The sequence below is a fragment of the Triturus cristatus genome, chromosome 1_1 (assembly GCF_964204655.1).
Source record: "Triturus cristatus chromosome 1_1, aTriCri1.1, whole genome shotgun sequence".
Lineage (NCBI taxonomy): Eukaryota > Metazoa > Chordata > Amphibia > Caudata > Salamandridae > Triturus > Triturus cristatus.
In genome coordinates this window covers 572,382,815-572,404,357 of record NC_140579.1, presented here as the reverse complement: position 1 = coordinate 572,404,357, position 21,543 = coordinate 572,382,815, and positions in this window count along the sequence as shown.

Below are 21,543 nucleotides of genomic sequence, written 5' to 3'. Positions count from 1 at the left end.
ACACAACCCACACACACAACCACACACACAACCACACACACAACTACACACAACCACACACACACAACCACACACACACACAACCACACACACACAACCACACACACACAACCACACACACAACCACACACACACAACCACACTCACACACAACCACACTCACACACAACCACACTCACACACAACCACACTCACACACACAACCACACTCACACACACAACCATACTCACACACAACTACACACACAACCACACACACACACACACACAACCACAAACACACACACACAACCACACACAACCACACACACACACCACACACACACAACCACACACACACAACCACACACACACAACCACACACACACAACCACACTCACACACACAACCATACTCACACACAACCACACACACAACCGCACACACCCACACACACAACCACAACCACACACACACAACCACACACACACAACCTCACACACATAACCACACACACGCAACCACACACACAACCACACACACAGCCACACACACTCAACCATACACACTCAACCACACACACTCAACCACACACACTCAACCACACACACTCAACCACACACACTCAACCACACACACATAGCCACACATACAAAAGCACAAACACAACCACACACAACCACACACACAACCACAAACACAACCATACACACACAACCACACACACCACACACACACACAGACACACACACACACAACCCCACACACAACCACACACACAACCCCACACACAACCATACAACCCCACCCCCACACACAACCACACACACACACAACCACACACACACACAACCACACACACACACAACCACACACACAACCATACACACCACACACATACCACACACACAAAACCACTCACACAACCACACTCACACAACCACACATACAAAACCACACACACAACCACACACACAACCACACACCCATACACATACAACCACACACACAACCATACATACACAACCACACACACACACAACCACACATACACAACCACACACATACCCACACACATACCCACACACACAACCACACACACACAACCACACACAACCACACACAACCACACACAGCCACACACAACCACACACACACACTCACACACAGCCACACACACACAACCACACATACACAACCACACACACAACCACACACACACAACCACACACACAACCACACACACAACCACACACAACCACACACACAACCACACACACAACCACACACACAACCACACACACAACCACACACAGACAACCACACACACAACCACACACACAACCACACACCCATACACATACAACCACACACATACAACCACACACACAACCATACATACACAACCACACACACACACACAACCACACATACACAACCACACACACAACCACACACCCATACACATACAACCACACACACAACCTGTTGGACAGGCCACAAGAAGGGCTTGCTCCCTCCCCGCACGACAGGGCCCGAGCTCCGGCCCACCAGGCATAACCCACGAAAAGCACCTGTACCCCGTCTCACGACGGATCTTCTGCCCTCGGACCTCTACTCATCACGGGGCCCAGCCCCACCGGCTCCCCCGGCCGGTTCAAGCCGCCATCTTGGGCCCTGCACCACGAGGCCGCGTGGCCTAGCCCCGACCCTAACCCCGGGCCTGGCCGGCCCCGACATCCCGGCACCACCATCCACCCGGGAGGTGAGCGGACCACTTGGCAGGTCAATGGGAGGACGAAGTGTCAAGAGCTCTTCCCCCGCCAGGTGCCGATCGCCTCCAGCTCCCCCAGGCGCTGGCTCCACCCCCAGCTGGGTGTCTGGACACCTTCATCCCGGGCCCTCTGACCTCCAAGTGCGAGGGTCCGGACATCAAAGGGCGGCTGCCCTATAACTGGGGCAACTCCGGAGCAGGAAGGCAGTTGTATCCTGGAGTCGAGAGACACCGAGAGAACTCAGCCTTGACGGACTACTGGCGCTGCCGTAGCCCGCTCTTGTGAACCATCGTCCTGCCTGCTGGCGCTGCCGCGGCCTTCTACAACATCCATCCTCGTCGGGACCTGCTGGCGCTGCCGCGGCCCGTTGTAACGACCATCCTCACCGGGACCTGCTGGCGCTGCCGCGGACCGTACCTCGACCATCTCCACTGGGACCTGCTGGCGCTGCCGCGGACCGTACCTCGACCATCTCCACTGGGACCTGCTGGCGCTGCCGCGGACCGTGTACCGACCATCTCCACCGGGACCTGCTGGCACTGCCGCGGCCCGTACCAACTAAGCTCGAGGATTGTGAGCTAATCATCATCTCATCCAAACTACCTGACTGGTAGACAGACTGTCCCGCTACCCCTTACCCTGCTTTGAGAGACTTGAATCGAGGGGACCCCTGAGTCCAGACCTCCTTGTACCATTCAACCGTACCCTAAGAAGTGCTTATAAAGAACCCTGAACCTTATCCGTGTGTGGTATCTGTCTGTTGGGGGGAAGTTACTTGTCTGTACGATCGCTGGAGACGGCTCTCCCTGGAGACCTCTCCTCCTGACCCCGGCCGACCCTCCCGGTCCGTCTACCCTTTCTAACACAACCATACATACACAACCACACACACACACACAACCACACATACACAACCACACACATACCCACACACATACCCACACACACAACCACATACACACAACCACACACAACCACACACAACCACACACAACCACACACACACAATCACACACAGCCACACACACACACAACCACACACACAGCCACACACACACAACCACACACACAACCACACACAACCACACACACAACCACACACAACCACACACACAACCACACACACAACTACACACAACCACACACACACAATCACACACACACACAACCACACACACACAACCACACACACACAACCACACACACACACCCACACACACAACCACACACACACACCCACACACAGCCACACACACACAACTACACACCACACACACCCAACCACACACACCACCACACACACACAACCACACACACACACAACCACACACACAACCACACACAACCACACACACACAACCACACACACAACCACACACACAACCACACACACCCACACAACCACACACAACCACACACCACGCACAACCCCACACACACAACCACACACACACACAACCACACACACAACCACACTCAAACACACAACCACACTCACACACAACCACACTCACACACAACCACACTCACACTCAATCACACTCACACACACCCACACTCACACACACAACCACACTCACACACACAACCACACTCACACACACAACCACACTCACACAACCACACAACCACACACCCCCATACACACACAATCATACATACACAACCATACATACACAACCACACACACAACCGCACACACCCACACACACAACCACAACCACACACACACAACCTAACACACACAACCACACACACACAACCACACACACAACCACACACACACAACCACACTCACACACAACCACACTCACACACAACCACACTCATACACAACCACACTCACACACACAACCACACTCACACACACAACCATACTCACACACAACCACACACACAACCGCACACACCCACACACAACCACAACCACACACACACAACCACACACACAACCACACACACACACCCACACACACAACCACACACACACCCCCCCACACACAGCCACACACACACAACTACACACCACACACACCCAACCACACACACCACCACACACACACCACCACACACACACACAACCACACACACAAGCACACACAACCACACACACACAACCACACACACAACCACACACACAACCACACACACCCACACAACCACACACAACCACACACCACGCACAACCCCACACACACAACCACACACACACACAACCACACACACAACCACACTCAAACACACAACCACACTCACACACAACCACACTCACACACAACCACACTCACACTCAATCACACTCACACACACCCACACTCACACACACAACCACACACACACAACCACACACACACAACCACACACAACCACACACACACAACCACACACCACACACACCCAACCACACACACTACCACACACATCACCACAAACACACAACCACACACACACAACCACACACACAACCACACACACAACCACACATACACATACAACCATACACACAGCCACACAAAGCCACACACACATACAGCCACACACACACAGCCACACACACACAGCCACACACACACAACCACACAACACAACCACACAGACACACAACCACACACACACAACCACAAACACACAACCACACACACACAACCCCACACACACAACCACACACACAACCCCACAACCATACACACACACACAACCACACACAACCACACACACAACCACACACACACAACCTCACACACAACCCCACACACACAACCACACACAAACACACACACAACCACATACACACAACCACACACACACAACCACACACACAACCACACACACACAACCACACACACAACCACACACACCCACACAACCACACACACAACCACACACACACAACCACATACCACGCACAACCCCACACACACAACCACACACACACAACCACACACACACCCACACAACCACACACACAACCACATACCACACACACCCACTCACACACACACCACCCACACACAACCAAACACACACACACCACCACACACACAACCACACATACAAAACCACACACACAACCACACACACAACCACACACCCATACACACACAACCATATACACAACCATACATACACAACCACACACACACAACCACACACAGCCACACACACAACCACACATACAACCACACACACACAACCACACACACAACCACACAAACACAACCACACACACACAACCACACACACATCCACACACACAACCACACACACAACCACACACACACAACCAAAAACACAACCACACACACAGCTACACACAACCACACACACATAACCACACACACACAACCACACACACAACCACACACACAACCCCACAATCACACACACACACAACCACACACACAACCACAAACAACCACACACACAACCACACACACAACCACACACACAACCACACACAGCCACACACACAACCACACACACAGCCACACACACAACCACACAACCACACACAACCATACACACACACACACACACACAACCACGCACAACCCCCCACACACACAACCCCATACCCCCACAACCCCCCACACACACCCCCACACACACAACCACACACACATACAACCACACACAACCACACACACACACACAACCACACACGCAACCACACATGCAACCACACACGCAACCATACACACAACCAAACACAACCACACATGTAACCACACACAACCACACACAACCACACACACAACCACACACACACAACCACACACACACAACCACACACACACAACCATACACACACAACCATACACACAACCACACGCACACAACCACACACACAACCACACATAACCACACACACGCAACCACACACACAACCACACACACAGCCACACACACTCAACCATACACACTCAACCACACACACTCAACCACCCACACTCAACCACACACACTCAACCACACACACTCAACCACACACACACAGCCACACATACAAAACCACAAACACAACCACACACAACCACACACACAACCATAAACACAACCACACACACACAACCACACACACCACACACACACACACAGACACACACACACACAACCCCACAACCACACACACAACCACGTACCCACCCCCACACACAACCACGCACACACACACACACAACCACACACACACACATAACCACACACACAACCACACACACAACCACACACACACCACACACACACCACACACACAAAACCACTCACACAACCACACTCACACAACCACACATACAAAACCACACACACAACCACACACACAACCACACACCCATACACATACAACCACACACACAACCGTACATACACAACCACACACACACAACCACACATACACAACCACACACATACCCACACACATACCCACACACACAACCACACACACACAACCACACACAACCACACACAACCACACACAACCACACACACACACAATCACACACAGCCACACACACACAACCACACACACAACCACACACACACAACCACACACACACAACCACACACACAACCACACACACACAACCACACACACAACCACACACACAACCACACACAACCACACACACAACCACACACACAACTACACACAACCACACACACACAACCACACACACACACAACCACACACACACAACCACACACACACAACCACACACACAACCACACACACACAACCACACTCACACACAACCACACTCACACACAACCACACTCACACACAACCACACTCACACACACACTCACACACACAACCATACTCACACACAACTACACACACAACCACACACACACACACACAACCACAAACACACACACACAACCACACACAACCACACACACACAACCACACACACACAACCACACACACACACAACCACACACACACAACCACACACACACAACCACACTCACACACACAACCATACTCACACACAACCACACACACAACCGCACACACCCACACACACAACCACAACCACACACACACAACCACACACACACAACCTCACACACATAACCACACACACGCAACCACACACACAACCACACACACAGCCACACACACTCAACCATACACACTCAACCACACACACTCAACCACACACACTCAATCACACACACTCAACCACACACACTCAACCACACACACATAGCCACACATACAAAAGCACAAACACAACCACACACAACCACACACACAACCACAAACACAACCATACACACACAACCACACACACCACACACACACACAGACACACACACACACAACCCCACAACCACACACACAACCACACACACAACCCCACACACAACCATACAACCCCACCCCCACACACAACCACACACACACACAACCACACACACACACAACCACACACACACACACACAACCACACACACAACCATACACACCACACACATACCACACACACAAAACCACTCACACAACCACACTCACACAACCACACATACAAAACCACACACACAACCACACACACAACCACACACCCATACACATATAACCACACACACAACCATACATACACAACCACACACACACACAACCACACATACACAACCACACACATACCCACACACATACCCACACACACAACCACACACACACAACCACACACAACCACACACAACCACACACAGCCACACACAACCACACACACACACTCACACACAGCCACACACACACAACCACACATACACAACCACACACACAACCACACACACACAACCACACACACAACCACACACAACCACACACACAACCACACACACAACCACACACACAACCACACACACAACCACACACAACCACACACAGACAACCACACACACAACCACACACACAACCACACACCCATACACATACAACCACACACACAACCATACATACACAACCACACACACACACACAACCACACATACACAACCACACATACAAAACCACACACACAACCACACACACAACCACACACCCATACACATACAACTACACACACAACCATACATACACAACCACACACACACACACAACCACACATACACAACCACACACATACCCACACACATACCCACACACACAACCACACACACACAACCACACACAACCACACACAACCACACACAACCACACACAACCACACACACACAATCACACACAGCCACACACACACACAACCACACACACAACCACACACACACAACCACACACACACAACCACACACACAGCCACACACACATACCACACACACAACCACACACAACCACACACACAACCACACACAACCACACACACAACCACACACACAACTACACCCAACCACACACACACAATCACACACACACACAACCACACACACACAACCACACACACACAACCACACACACACACACCCACACACACAACCACACACACACACCCCCACACACAGCCACACACACACAACTACAACACCACACACACCCAACCACACACACCACCACACACACAACCACACACACACACAACCACACACACAACCACACACATCCACACACACACAACCACACACACAACCACACACACACAACCACACACACCCACACAACCACACACAACCACACACCACGCACAACCCCCACACCCACACACACACACACACACACACAACCACACACACAACCACACTCAACACACACCACACTCACACACAACCACACTCACACACAACCACACTCACACTCAATCACACTCACACACACCCACACTCACACACACAACCACACTCACACACACAACCACACTCACACACACACAACCACACTCACCCAACCACACAACCACACACCCCCATACACACACAACATACATACACAACCATACATACACAACCACACACACAACCGCACACACCCACACACACAACCACAACCACACACACACAACCTAACACACACAACCACACACACACAACCACACACACAACCACACACACACAACCACACTCACACACAACCACACTCACACACAACCACACTCATACACAACCACACTCACACACACAACCACACTCACACACACAACCATACTCACCCACAACCACACACACAACCGCACACACCCACACACACACACCACACACACACAACACACACACAACCACATACACACAACCACACACACACAACCACACACACACAACCACACACACACAACCACACTCACACACACAACCATACTCACACACAACCACACACACAACCGCACACACACACACACCACAACCACACACACACAACCACACACACAACCACACACACACAACCACACACACACAACCACACACACATAACCACACACACGCAACCACACACACAACCACACACACAGCCACACACACTCAACCATACACACTCAACCACACACACTCAACCACACACACTCAACCACACACACTCAACCACACACACTCAACCACACACACACAGCCACACATTCAAAAGCACAAACACAACCACACACAACCACACACACAACCACAAACACAACCATACACACACAACCACACACACCACACACACACACAGACACACACACAAACCCCACAACCACACACACAACCACACACACAACCCTACAAACAACCATACAACCCCACCCCCACACACAACCACACACACACACACACAACCACACACACACAACCACACACACACAACCACACACACACCACACACACCACACACATACCACACACACAAAACCACTCACACAACCACACTCACACAACCACACATACAAAACCACACACACAACCACACACACAACCACACACCCATACACATACAACCACACACACAACCATACATACACAACCACTACACACACACAACCACACATACACAACCACACACATACCCACACACATACCCACACACACAACCACACACACACACACCACACACAACCACACACAACCACACACAGCCACACACAACCACACACACACAATCACACACAGCCACACACACACAACCACACATACACAACCACACACACAACCACACACACACAACCAACACACACAACCACACACAACCACACACACAACCACACACACAACACACACACAACCACACACAACCACACACATACAACCACACACACACACAACCACATACACACAACACACACACACCACACACACACAACCACACACACTCACCCCCACACACAACCACACACACACACAACCACACACCACACAAATCCAACCAACCACACACACCACCACACACACACAACCACACACACACACAACCACACACAACCACACACAACCACACACACAACCACACACACCCACACAACCACACACAACCACACACCACCCACACCCCTACACACACACCACACACACACACAACCACACACACAACCACACACACAACCACACTCACACACAACCACACTCACACACAACCACACTCACACTCAACCACACTCACACACAACCACACTCACACACACAACCACACACACACACACACCACACACACACAACACACACACAACCACACTCAACCACGCACACAACCACACACACAACCACACACACACACACAACCCACACACAACCACACACACGCACAACCCACACACACACCACACACACACAACCACACACACAACCACACTCAAACACACAACCACACTCACACACAACCACACTCACACACAACCACACTCACACACACAACCACACTCACACACACAACCACACTCACACAACCACACAACCACACACCCCCATACACACACAATCATACATACACAACCATACATACACAACCACACACACAACCGCACACACCCACACACACAACCACAACCACACACACACAACCACACACACAACCACACACACACAACCACACACACACAACCACACTCACACAAACCACACACACACAACCACACTCACACACAACCACACTCACACACAACCACACTCACACACACAACCACACTACACACACAACCACACTCACACAACCACACAACCACACACACCCATACACACACAATCATACATACACAACCATACATACACAACTACACACACAACTGCACACACCCACACACACAACCACACACACACAACACACACACACAACCACACACACAACCACACACACACAACCACACACACACAGCCACACACACACAGCCACACACGCAACCACACACAACCTCACATACAACCACACATAACAACACACACACAACCACACACACACAACCACACACACACAACCACACACACACAGCCACACACACACAGCCACACACACACACAGCCACACACGCATAGCCACACACAACCAACCACACACAGTCACACACAACCACACACAGCCACACACAACCACACACAACCACACACAACCACACACACACACAACCACACACACACAACCACACACACACAACCACACACACAACCACACACACAACCACACACACACAACCACACACACACAACCACACACAACCACATATACACAACCACATACACACAACCACATACACACAACCACATAAACACAACCACATACACACAACCACATACACACAACCACACATGCAACCACACACTACAACCACACACGCAACCACACATGCAACCACACATGCAGCCACACACACACAGCCACACACACACACACACACAACCACACACCCACACAACCACACACACACAACCATACACAGCCACACAGCCACACACACAACCACACACAACCACCCACAACCATACACACACAACCACACACACACAACCACACACACACACAACCACACACACAACCACACACACTCACACAACCACACACACAAACCACACACACACAACCACACACACACACAACACACACACACAGCCACACACACACAACCACACACAGCCACACACGCAACACACACGCACACACACACGCAACCACACACGCAACCACACACACACAGCCACACACACACAGCCACACACACGGCCACACACACACAGCCACACACACACAGCCACACACACAACACACACCACACACACAGCCACACACACAGCCACATACACACAGCCACACACACAGCCCCACATACACAGCCACACACACAGCCCCACACACACAGCCCCACACACAGCCCCACACACAGCCACACACACACAGCCACACACACGCAGCCACACACACGCAGCCACACACACGCAGCCACACACGCAGCCACACACACACAGCCACACACATGCAGCCACACACAGCCACACACACACACAACCACACACCACACACACCACACACACACAACCACACACACACAACCACACACACACAACCACACACACACATGGACCGGGAGGGTCGGCCGAGGACAAGGGGAGAGGTCTCCGGGGAGAGCCGTCTCCAGCGATCGTACAGACGAGTAACTTCCCCCCCACAGATGTACACCACACAAAGATAGGTTTTAACGTTATTTAAAAGCAATCTTTAGGTACGATAGAATGGTACAAGGAGGTCAGGACTGAGGGGTCCCCTCGATTCTAGTCTCTCGGTTGGGAAAGGGGGTAGCGGGACAGTCTTGTTACCAATCTGGTAGATGCGATGAAATGATGGATAGCTCACAATCCTCGAGCTCGGTGTTCTAGTTGGACGGGCCGTGGCAGCGCCAGCAGGTCCCGGTGAAGGTGCTCGTTACACGGTCCGCGGCAGCGCCAGCAGGTCCCGATGAAGGTGGAGGTTACAACGGTCCGCGGCAGCGCCAGCAGGTCCCAATGAAGGTGGTAGGTACAACGGTCCGCGGCAGCGCCAGCCGGTCCCGACGAGGATGGAGGATGCAGAAGGCCGCGGCAGCGCCAGCAGGCAGAGTGATAGTTCACAGGGCAGGGCTACGGCAGCGCCGGTAGTCCGTCAAGGATGAGTTCTTCTCGGTGTCTCTCGACTCCAGGATACAACTGCCTTCCTGCTCTGGAGCTGCCCCAGTTATAGGTCTGGCGCCCTTTGATGTTCGGCCCCTCGCACTTGGAGGCCGGGAGGTCCGGGGTGAGGGCGTCCAGACACCCAGCAGGGGGGTGGAGCCAGCGCCCGGGGGAGCTGGGGGGGCGATCGGCACCTGGCGGGGGAGAGCCATCGACACTTCTTTCTCCCATCGACCTGCCAAGTGGTCCGTTCACCTCCTGGGTGGCTGGTGGTGCCGGGATGTCGGGGCCTGGCCAGGCCCAGGGTTAGGGTCAAGCTGAGGCCATGCGGCCTCGTGGTGCAGTGTCAAAGATGGCGGCCGGGCCGGGCGAGGAAGCCGATAGTGGTTCGGCCCCATGATACCGAGATGTCCGGGAGCAGGAGTCCCGTATGACACGGGGTGCGGGTTGTTTCTGTGGGTAACACCTGGGGGGCCGGGGCTCGGGCCCTGTCCTGCGGGGAGGGAGCAAGCCCTTCATGTAGCCTGTCCAACATGCGTCCCCCCCAGCTGAAGGCGGGGAGAGTCACCCATCCTCTTGGGGACTCTCCTCGTCGAGGCGGAAAAAGCGTGACAGGCCATCTGCGTTGGCGTGGTCTTGGCCCGGGCGATGTTCCACAGTGAAGTCCATCCCCTGCAGGGAGATGGACCAACGCAATAGTTTGGGGTTTTCCCCCCGCATCTGCATTAGCCATTGCAGGGGTCGATGATCTGTTTGCACCCGGAAGTGGGTACCGAAGAGATAGGGCCGGAGCTTTTTGAGGGCCCACACCACTGCGAAGGCCTCCCTCTCGATGGTGCTCCATCGCTGTTCTCGGGCCAGGAGGCGTCTGCTGATGAAGGCCACCGGTTGGTCAAGTCCCTCGGAGTTCAGCTGGGAGAGGACCGCCCCGATGCCATGGTCGGAGGCATCCGTCTGTACGATGAATTCCCGACTGTAGTCGGGGGCCTGGAGCACCGGGGCAGTGCACATGGCGGCTTTCAGCTTCTCGAAGGCCGCTTGACAGTCGGGGGTCCAGTTGATCTTCTTCGGGTGGTTTTTGGATGTGAGTCCCGTGAGGGGCCCCACAATGCTGCCATAGTCCCTCACGAACTGCCGGTAGTAGCCGGTGAGCCCCAAGAAGGCTCGGACCTCGGTCTGCGTGACTGGGGGCTGCCAGGACTGGATGGCAGCGATTTTGAGTTGCAGAGGGGCCACCAGACCGCTTCCCACTTGGTGTCCGAGATAGGTCACGGACCCCTGACCAATTTGGCACTTGCTGGCCTTGATTGTGAGGCCGGCCCGTTGGAGGGCCTGCAGGACCTCTCGGAGGTGGTGGAGGTGGTCGGACCAGTGGCGGCTGTACACAGCGATATCGTCCAGGTAGGCGGCGCTGAACTCTTCGAGCCCCGCCAAGACCTGGTTCACTAGTCGCTGAAAAGTAGCTGGGGCATTCTTCATGCCGAAGGGCATAACTTTGAAGTGGTAGTGGCCATCGGGGGTAGAAAATGCGGATCGTTCTTGGGCCCGGGGTGTGAGACCGATCTGCCAGTAGCCCGCTGTCAGGTCGAAGATGCTGAGGTAGCGGGCAGCCCCCATGCGGTCGATCAGTTCATCCGCTCGGGGGATGGGATGAGCGTCGGTTCTGGTAACAGCATTCAAGCCCCGATAGTCGACGCAGAATCGGAGCTCAGGAGGGGTGCCGGGGGCAGCAGCTTTGGGGACCAGCACGACCGGGCTGGCCCAGGGGCTGTCCGAGGGCTCGATGACCCCGAGCGTGAGCATCTTTGATACCTCCTCTTGGATGCAGGCCCGTACCCGATCTGGTACGCGGTACGCCCGGTGTCTGATAGGGGGACTGTCCCCAGTGTCCACGTCGTGCAAGCACCAGGGGGTGACCCCTGGGGGGAGGGAAAACAAGGTAGCAAACTGCAGCAGGAGGTCCCGGCAGCCTTGGCGCTGTTCCGGGGTGAGGGCATCGGAGAGCCGGACCCCGTCCACGGAACCATCTTTTTCACGAGTCTTCAGGAGATCAGGGAGAGGCTCGGAGTCTTCTTCCGCTCCACTGTCTGTAGCCATCAGGAGGCTGAGCTCCGAGCGCACAAAGTGGGGTTTGAGTCTGTTGGTGTGGAGGACCCGGAGGGGGTTCCGTGGAGATTCCATATCGATGAGATAGGTGACGGGGCTCTTGCGTTCGACCACTTTGAAGGGCCCCGTCCACTTGTCCTGCAAGGCACATGGTTCGGTGGGGGACATCACCCACACTTGTTGGCCAGGTTCGAATTTGATGGAGGAGGCATTTTGATCGTACCATTTTTTCATGTCCTCCTGACTGGCCTCAAGGTTCGCTTTCGCCATCTCTCGGAATCGCCTGGTCTGATTGCGTAGGGTCAGGAGGTACTTGAAGAAGTCTGGAGGGGTCTTTAGGGGGGCCATCTCCCAACCTTCTTTGACTAGGCTGAGGGGCCCTCGCACCGGGTGCCCGTACAAGAGTTCGAAAGGGCTAAAGCCGAGGGACTTCTGGGGAACTTCTCGATAGGCGAAGAGGAGGCACGGAAGTAGTACATCCCACTGGCGACGGAGGGGTTCTTCCAACCCCCCAATCATTCCCTTGAGCGTGCGGTTGAACCGCTCGACTAGTCCGTTTCCTTGAGGGTGATAGGGGGTCGTGAATCGGTAGGTGACCCCGCACTGTTGCCAGAGGGACTTCATGTACTTCGAAATAAAGTTTGTGCCTCTGTCGCTGACGACTTCTCGGGGGAAGCCCACCCGGGAGAAGATCCCCATTAAGGCCCGGCCGACCACCGGGGCTGTTACAGTTCGCAGGGGTACAGCCTCGGGGTAGCGGGTGGCGTGGTCCACCAGTACCAGGATGAACCGATGTCCTTGTGCTGTACGGGGGTCCAGGGGCCCCACAATGTCTATCCCCACCCTCTCGAAGGGGGTGGCGACAACTGGGAAGGGCTGCAGAGGTGCTTTGAGTTTGAGGCCGCTCTTCCCGCTGGCCTGGCACGCGGGGCAGGACCGGCAGTGGTTGAGGACGTCGTTTCTCATCTTTGGCCAGAAAAAGTGGGTCACCAGGCGACTGTAGGTTTTGTCCTGGCCCAGGTGTCCAGCCAGAGGGACATCGTGGGCCAAATTTAACAGGAAGTCTCTAAAACGGAGGGGCACCACCAGCACTCGACTGGCCCCTAACTCCGCGATTCTCTGTTCACTGTACAATAGTTCGTTGTCCCAATAGATCCAATGGGCTCCGGTGGTGTCCCCGGCGCTCTGGGCGAGGGCTTGCTGGTGGAGTCCCTCGAGGGAGGGACAGGTCTTCTGTTCTTGACAGAACTGTTCCTGGGTGGGCCCCCCTTCTTGACGCCACTGAGCCAGGTTGGGAAGGTCCTGGGGCTGAGCGAGCCCTTCGAGGGTTTGCTCTGGGGGGTCGGTATGGTCGGTGTCCTCTACTGGAGCGATCGGGGGAGGAGGTGCTGGCCATTCTGGTTCTTCTGGTCGGGGGATGGCACGGGCGGCCATGGACCGGGTGGTTACGCACGCCCAGTCCGGGAGGCCCAACATCCCCAGGTGCTCTCTTCTTTCTACGGCGGCCCACGGGGAACTCTCAAGATCATTCCCCAGGAGACAGTCCACGGGGGCATCGTCTCGGACCGTCACCTTCAACATGCCGGAGACTCCTCCCCATTCGAAGGGGACGCAGGCCATCCGACATAGACTCTCCGAATTGTCGGCTGAACGGACGGGGCAGAGAATGTTCGGCAGGATCTGCTCTGGTTTTACCAGGTGACAGCGGACGGCCGTCACACTGGCCCCCGTGTCACGTAGTGCCTCGGCCCGGCGTCCATTAATGTTCACCCACTGACTATATTTCCTGGTGTTGGCGGGTAGGGGAGCCCGCGGGACCATGTCTCTTCCCCCTAGGCACGCTAGAACCATGGCGGCCGGTTCCCACTCTTGTTGACCCGGCTCGTATTCTTCCTGTTCTTCGGAGATTTGTTCTCCCCCCAGGGCGGCGGCAGCTACCTGGCGGGGTCTCGGGGTTTGGTTCTGTGGACAGTTCGGGTCATTGGCGTAGTGGCCGACTCGCTGGCATCGGTGGCACGTGACATTGGCTCGGAGCCCTGCGCGCATCGGGGGGTTGCCCCGGCTGGCCGGGGGCGGGGTGCTGGCAGCGGGGGCGGCCGGGACGGTGTCTCTTCCTCATCCCTGGCCTCCTCCTCCTCCTCGGGGACGGTGCTGACCTTGGTTGTTCCGGTTCTGTTCGTGCGGCCCTCTCCGGCCCACTCGGGTGCTTTCCCAATGGTCAGCTTCGGTGGCGAGTTGCCGTGGGTCAGTCAATTTACTGTCGAGGAGGTGCTGCCTGAGCTCGACGAAGCAGTTGTTAGAGAGGTGCTCCCACACCATGAGATTAAAAAGTTGCTCGTAGGTCGTTACGTGGCTTCCCTTGATCCAACCCTCGAAGGCTCGGCTGAAATAGTTGACATATTCCACCCAAGTTGAACCCGGGATCCGGGTGCAGTCTCGGAACCTCTGGCGGTACATTTCGGGTGTGAGCCCATATCGGGTGAGGAGGGCAGCCTTCATGTAGTCATAGGATGACATCAGGTGGTCTGGGAGCTGTAACAGGGCATCGCGGCCTTCATTGACGAACCTCCCCCATAGACCGGCTCCCCAGTCACTTCAATCGATCCGGTGGGAGGTCATGGCGATCTCGTAGGCCTTGAACCACTGTTGTATGTCGTCTTCTCGGACATACTCTCGAACGACATCCTTGGGGATGTGGACTTTCTTTTCTGTCGCTCCCGGGGTGCGTGGTCGCTCGGGCACCTCCAGTTCTTTGTTCTGCTTCCGTAGGTCTATCTCTGCCAGTTTGCGCTCGTGTTCGTATGCTAATCTCTTTTCTTCGAGCTCTCACTGCCTCTGTTTTTCTTCTCGGAGCCGCAGATGCTCTAGGTTCAGTTTTTGTTCGGCTAATTTTAGTTCACCGTCCATTTTGAGCCGTGCCATTTCTAACTCATGTAGTCTGTTTTTTTCTCTCTCTTGGATCTCTTCCTGCGAGAGGCCCGTTCTTCGCTCTTTGGGAGCCGTGGTGTTCCTCTCTGATGCTGTAATGTTTTGGTCCGGGGATCTGGCGGCCCCGGTTTCTGCCCACGACTCAATGGCGTGCTTGAAATCGTCTTTGGTACTCAGGCCGGTGGTAGCAATGCCTAGTTCAATGCAGAATTGTTTCAATTCACGATGGCTGTACTCTTCCAATTTCTCCATCTGGAATTTCTCGGTGGATCCGCTCTCTTTGGTTGACATCGTGGTTTTGTCGTGGGGTGAGCTACTCTCTGTACGATTACGCGTTGATTCGGATCGCGCCGCTGGCCACCAATGTTAGACGGACCGGGAGGGTCGGCCGAGGACAAGGGGAGAGGTCTCCGGGGAGAGCCGTCTCCAGCGATCGTACAGACGAGTAACTTCCCCCCCACAGATGTACACCACACAAAGAAAGGTTTTAACGTTATTTAAAAGCAATCTTTAGGTACGATAGAATGGTACAAGGAGGTCAGGACTCAGGGGTCCCCTCGATTCTAGTCTCTCGGTTGGGAAAGGGGGTAGCGGGACAGTCTTGTTACCAATCTGGTAGATGCGATGAAATGATGGATAGCTCACAATCCTCGAGCTCGGTGTTCTAGTTGGACGGGCCGCGGCAGCGCCAGCAGGTCCAGGTGAAGGTGGTCGTTACACGGTCCGCGGCAGCGCCAGCAGGTCCCGATGAAGGTGGAGGTTACAACGGTCCGCGGCAGCGCCAGCAGGTCCCAATGAAGGTGGTAGGTACAACGGTCCACGGCAGCGCCAGCCGGTCCCGACGAGGATGGAGGATGCAGAAGGCCGCGGCAGCGCCAGCAGGCAGAGTGATAGTTCACAGGGCAGGGCTACGGCAGCGCCGGTAGTCCGTCAAGGATGAGTTCTTCTCGGTGTCTCTCGACTCCAGGATACAACTGCCTTCCTGCTCTGGAGCTGCCCCAGTTATAGGTCTGGCGCCCTTTGATGTTCGGCCCCTCGCACTTGGAGGCCGGGAGGTCCGGGGTGAGGGCGTCCAGACACCCAGCAGGGGGGTGGAGCCAGCGCCCGGGGGAGCTGGGGGGGCGATCGGCACCTGGCGGGGGAGAGCCATCGACACTTCTTTCTCCCATCGACCTGCCAAGTGGTCCGTTCACCTCCTGGGTGGCTGGTGGTGCCGGGATGTCGGGGCCTGGCCAGGCCCAGGGTTAGGGTCGAGCTGAGGCCACGCGGCCTCGTGGTGCAGTGTCAAAGATGGCGGCCGGGCCGGGCGAGGAAGCCGGTAGTGGTTCGGCCCCATGATACCGAGATGTCCGGGGGCAGGAGTCCCATATGACACGGTGTAGGAGAGTAGGGTCTGCTATCCTATGGTCACCCCAAATTTTTGCTTTTTGCTTCACTGGTTTTTGACATATTGAGGCTGTGGGCCTGCCAATCAGACCCCCAGCCTGCTGTTCTCTCTACTAAATTAAAACTATGCACCCTAGGTGCATAACCAATTGGAAGTGGATCACCCTGTCAGCCCCTGTACCAGTGTACACTAGGTACCCAGGGCATTGGTGTACCCAAGGCCTGCCAGGGGCTGCAGCATGTATTATGCCACCCCAGGCTTGGCCTAACAATCTGACACAACTGGCTGATCACTCAGCTGGGGTAAGTTGGTGTAATCACCTCTTACTTAGGTGTAGTATACCTATACCTAACCTTAAATGGGACACCTGGTAACCTATAAGTCACTCCTATGGCAGGCCTTAACAATCCTGAAGGCAGAGTGCTTGGTTCCATGTGAGATGGTGCTCTGGCATGAGCTGAGCCTGTCTGCAGTGGTCGGAACAACTTCCTTCTACTGTTTCCAGATATCGTCATACCATATACTCTTAAGTGCATTATGAACCTCGCGGTTAAATGCTATCTTTGGTTTGGCTTTATCAAAACATGTCGAGTAAGGTGTCATACGAATTGGAATACTAACCCCTCGCCAATTCTGGCGACGGGGTTAGCATTCCACCCTTCTAGAGGGACACGACATGTACAGTACCTGAAACCCGGGTAAAATCAGACATAGCCTCAGCTCCACAAAATGGATGCTGCCACCACAGACACAAGTCTGCCCTCCTGCTGCTGGGAGTCCTTCCAGCTTGGGAGGTGTGGACAAAGGGTTTCCTGCCAGGGGAGGTGCGTGCACCACCCCAGACAGGATTTTGTGTATTGGTCAGGTAGGGCTTGAAAGAAACCAGACATGCCTGTGGCTCACAAGGAGCCTCGGTGCATATGCCAGTTCAAACCGGTCCTGGGGCACACCAGTCCCGGGCCTGGGGCGAGCTGGACAAAGGATTGGGGGTGTAACCACCCCCCTTCCTGGTCCCACCCATAGGGAGGGACCTAGCAGGTAGTCCGGCCCCTAGAATCCGCTTAAAGGTAGGAGCTGTGTCCTAAGACTTCAGACATCCTGGAATCAACTTGAAACTAAGAAGAAGACGGGAACTTCGACATTCTGCTGCACAGAAGACTGAAGAAAATCTCCCCTGTGGTCAGGGAGTGACCACCTTGCTAACGCAAGCACCATCCAGCGAATCAACGTCTGCTTTGCCGCCGCCTCCCGCCGGAGCCCGAGCCCAGAGACTGACAAGACCTGGACCTCCAGACCTCTCACCGCCCGATCCACAGTCCCTGAAAAGAGGAGACCCGTGGAGGCACCGAGACACGTGGAGCCAGCCATCTTGGAACGACTACGACAAGCTGACCAGTGCAACAACCGAGGCTCCCTCCAAGTTGTGCTTTGGGTCCTGAGAAGCCCAACCCTCGAGCAGCATCTGCACCAAAGGTGAGCCCTCCAGCATCTCCACGATCTGCGTGGGGCCCTTCTGCATTTTGCCACTCGACGCGCCTAACCGGTTGCTGGCCCGCTGGCTAGTGGCCATCTTGGCGACGAAATCTACGACAAACACCGCTGGTCTGGTTGCTCCAGACTGGCCCTTGCTCCCCTCCAAAGGAGCAATCCCTCTGACCTTGCTGGTCAGAACCAACAGCTGATTTCCGAATCCTCCTGCAATTGCTTTTGCCAAGGCTTGTTTGCTTCGATCAAGTCGCCGACACCGCCGACAGCGAGAGCCTGCGTGGGACAGCTCGTGAGCCGACTCCTGGACGTCGTCGACCTTCAGGGACCACGTGGCTGCGGAGACAAGCTACCCCTCATCACCTGTTTGCACCCGACATCGCCTGGTACCCACCTGGTGCCACGCTGGTCACTGGCTAGTGACTGTGAACACTGTCCCCTCTGCTTACAGGTCTTCAACATCTCCGATCCACTCTTGGATCCACTGCATCTCTTCCCGACCGACCGCCTGCAGCATCTTTGTCCCAGGCTCAACGGAACAGATAGAAGAAACCCGACGCACTTTGAGGCCTATGCACCCGCTTCCTGTGGGTGAGGTAAAGCTGGTACTCCGGTGCCCATGTGTAGTAATACATCTCTAGTGCCTGTGTTCCAAATCTTAAGTTCCTAGGTCATCCGGAAGATTCCTTTTGCAGTAACTTTGTGCTTTTTACGCACCCATTGAAACCTATGGGAGCACGCGTGTGACTATTTGCTCTGCACACGCCACCCGTGGACCTCCTGGTCACTAACTGACGTTAGCTCCTCGTAGGCCCAGCGATTCTAGAGGCCCTAGGCCTTTTCCCTTTT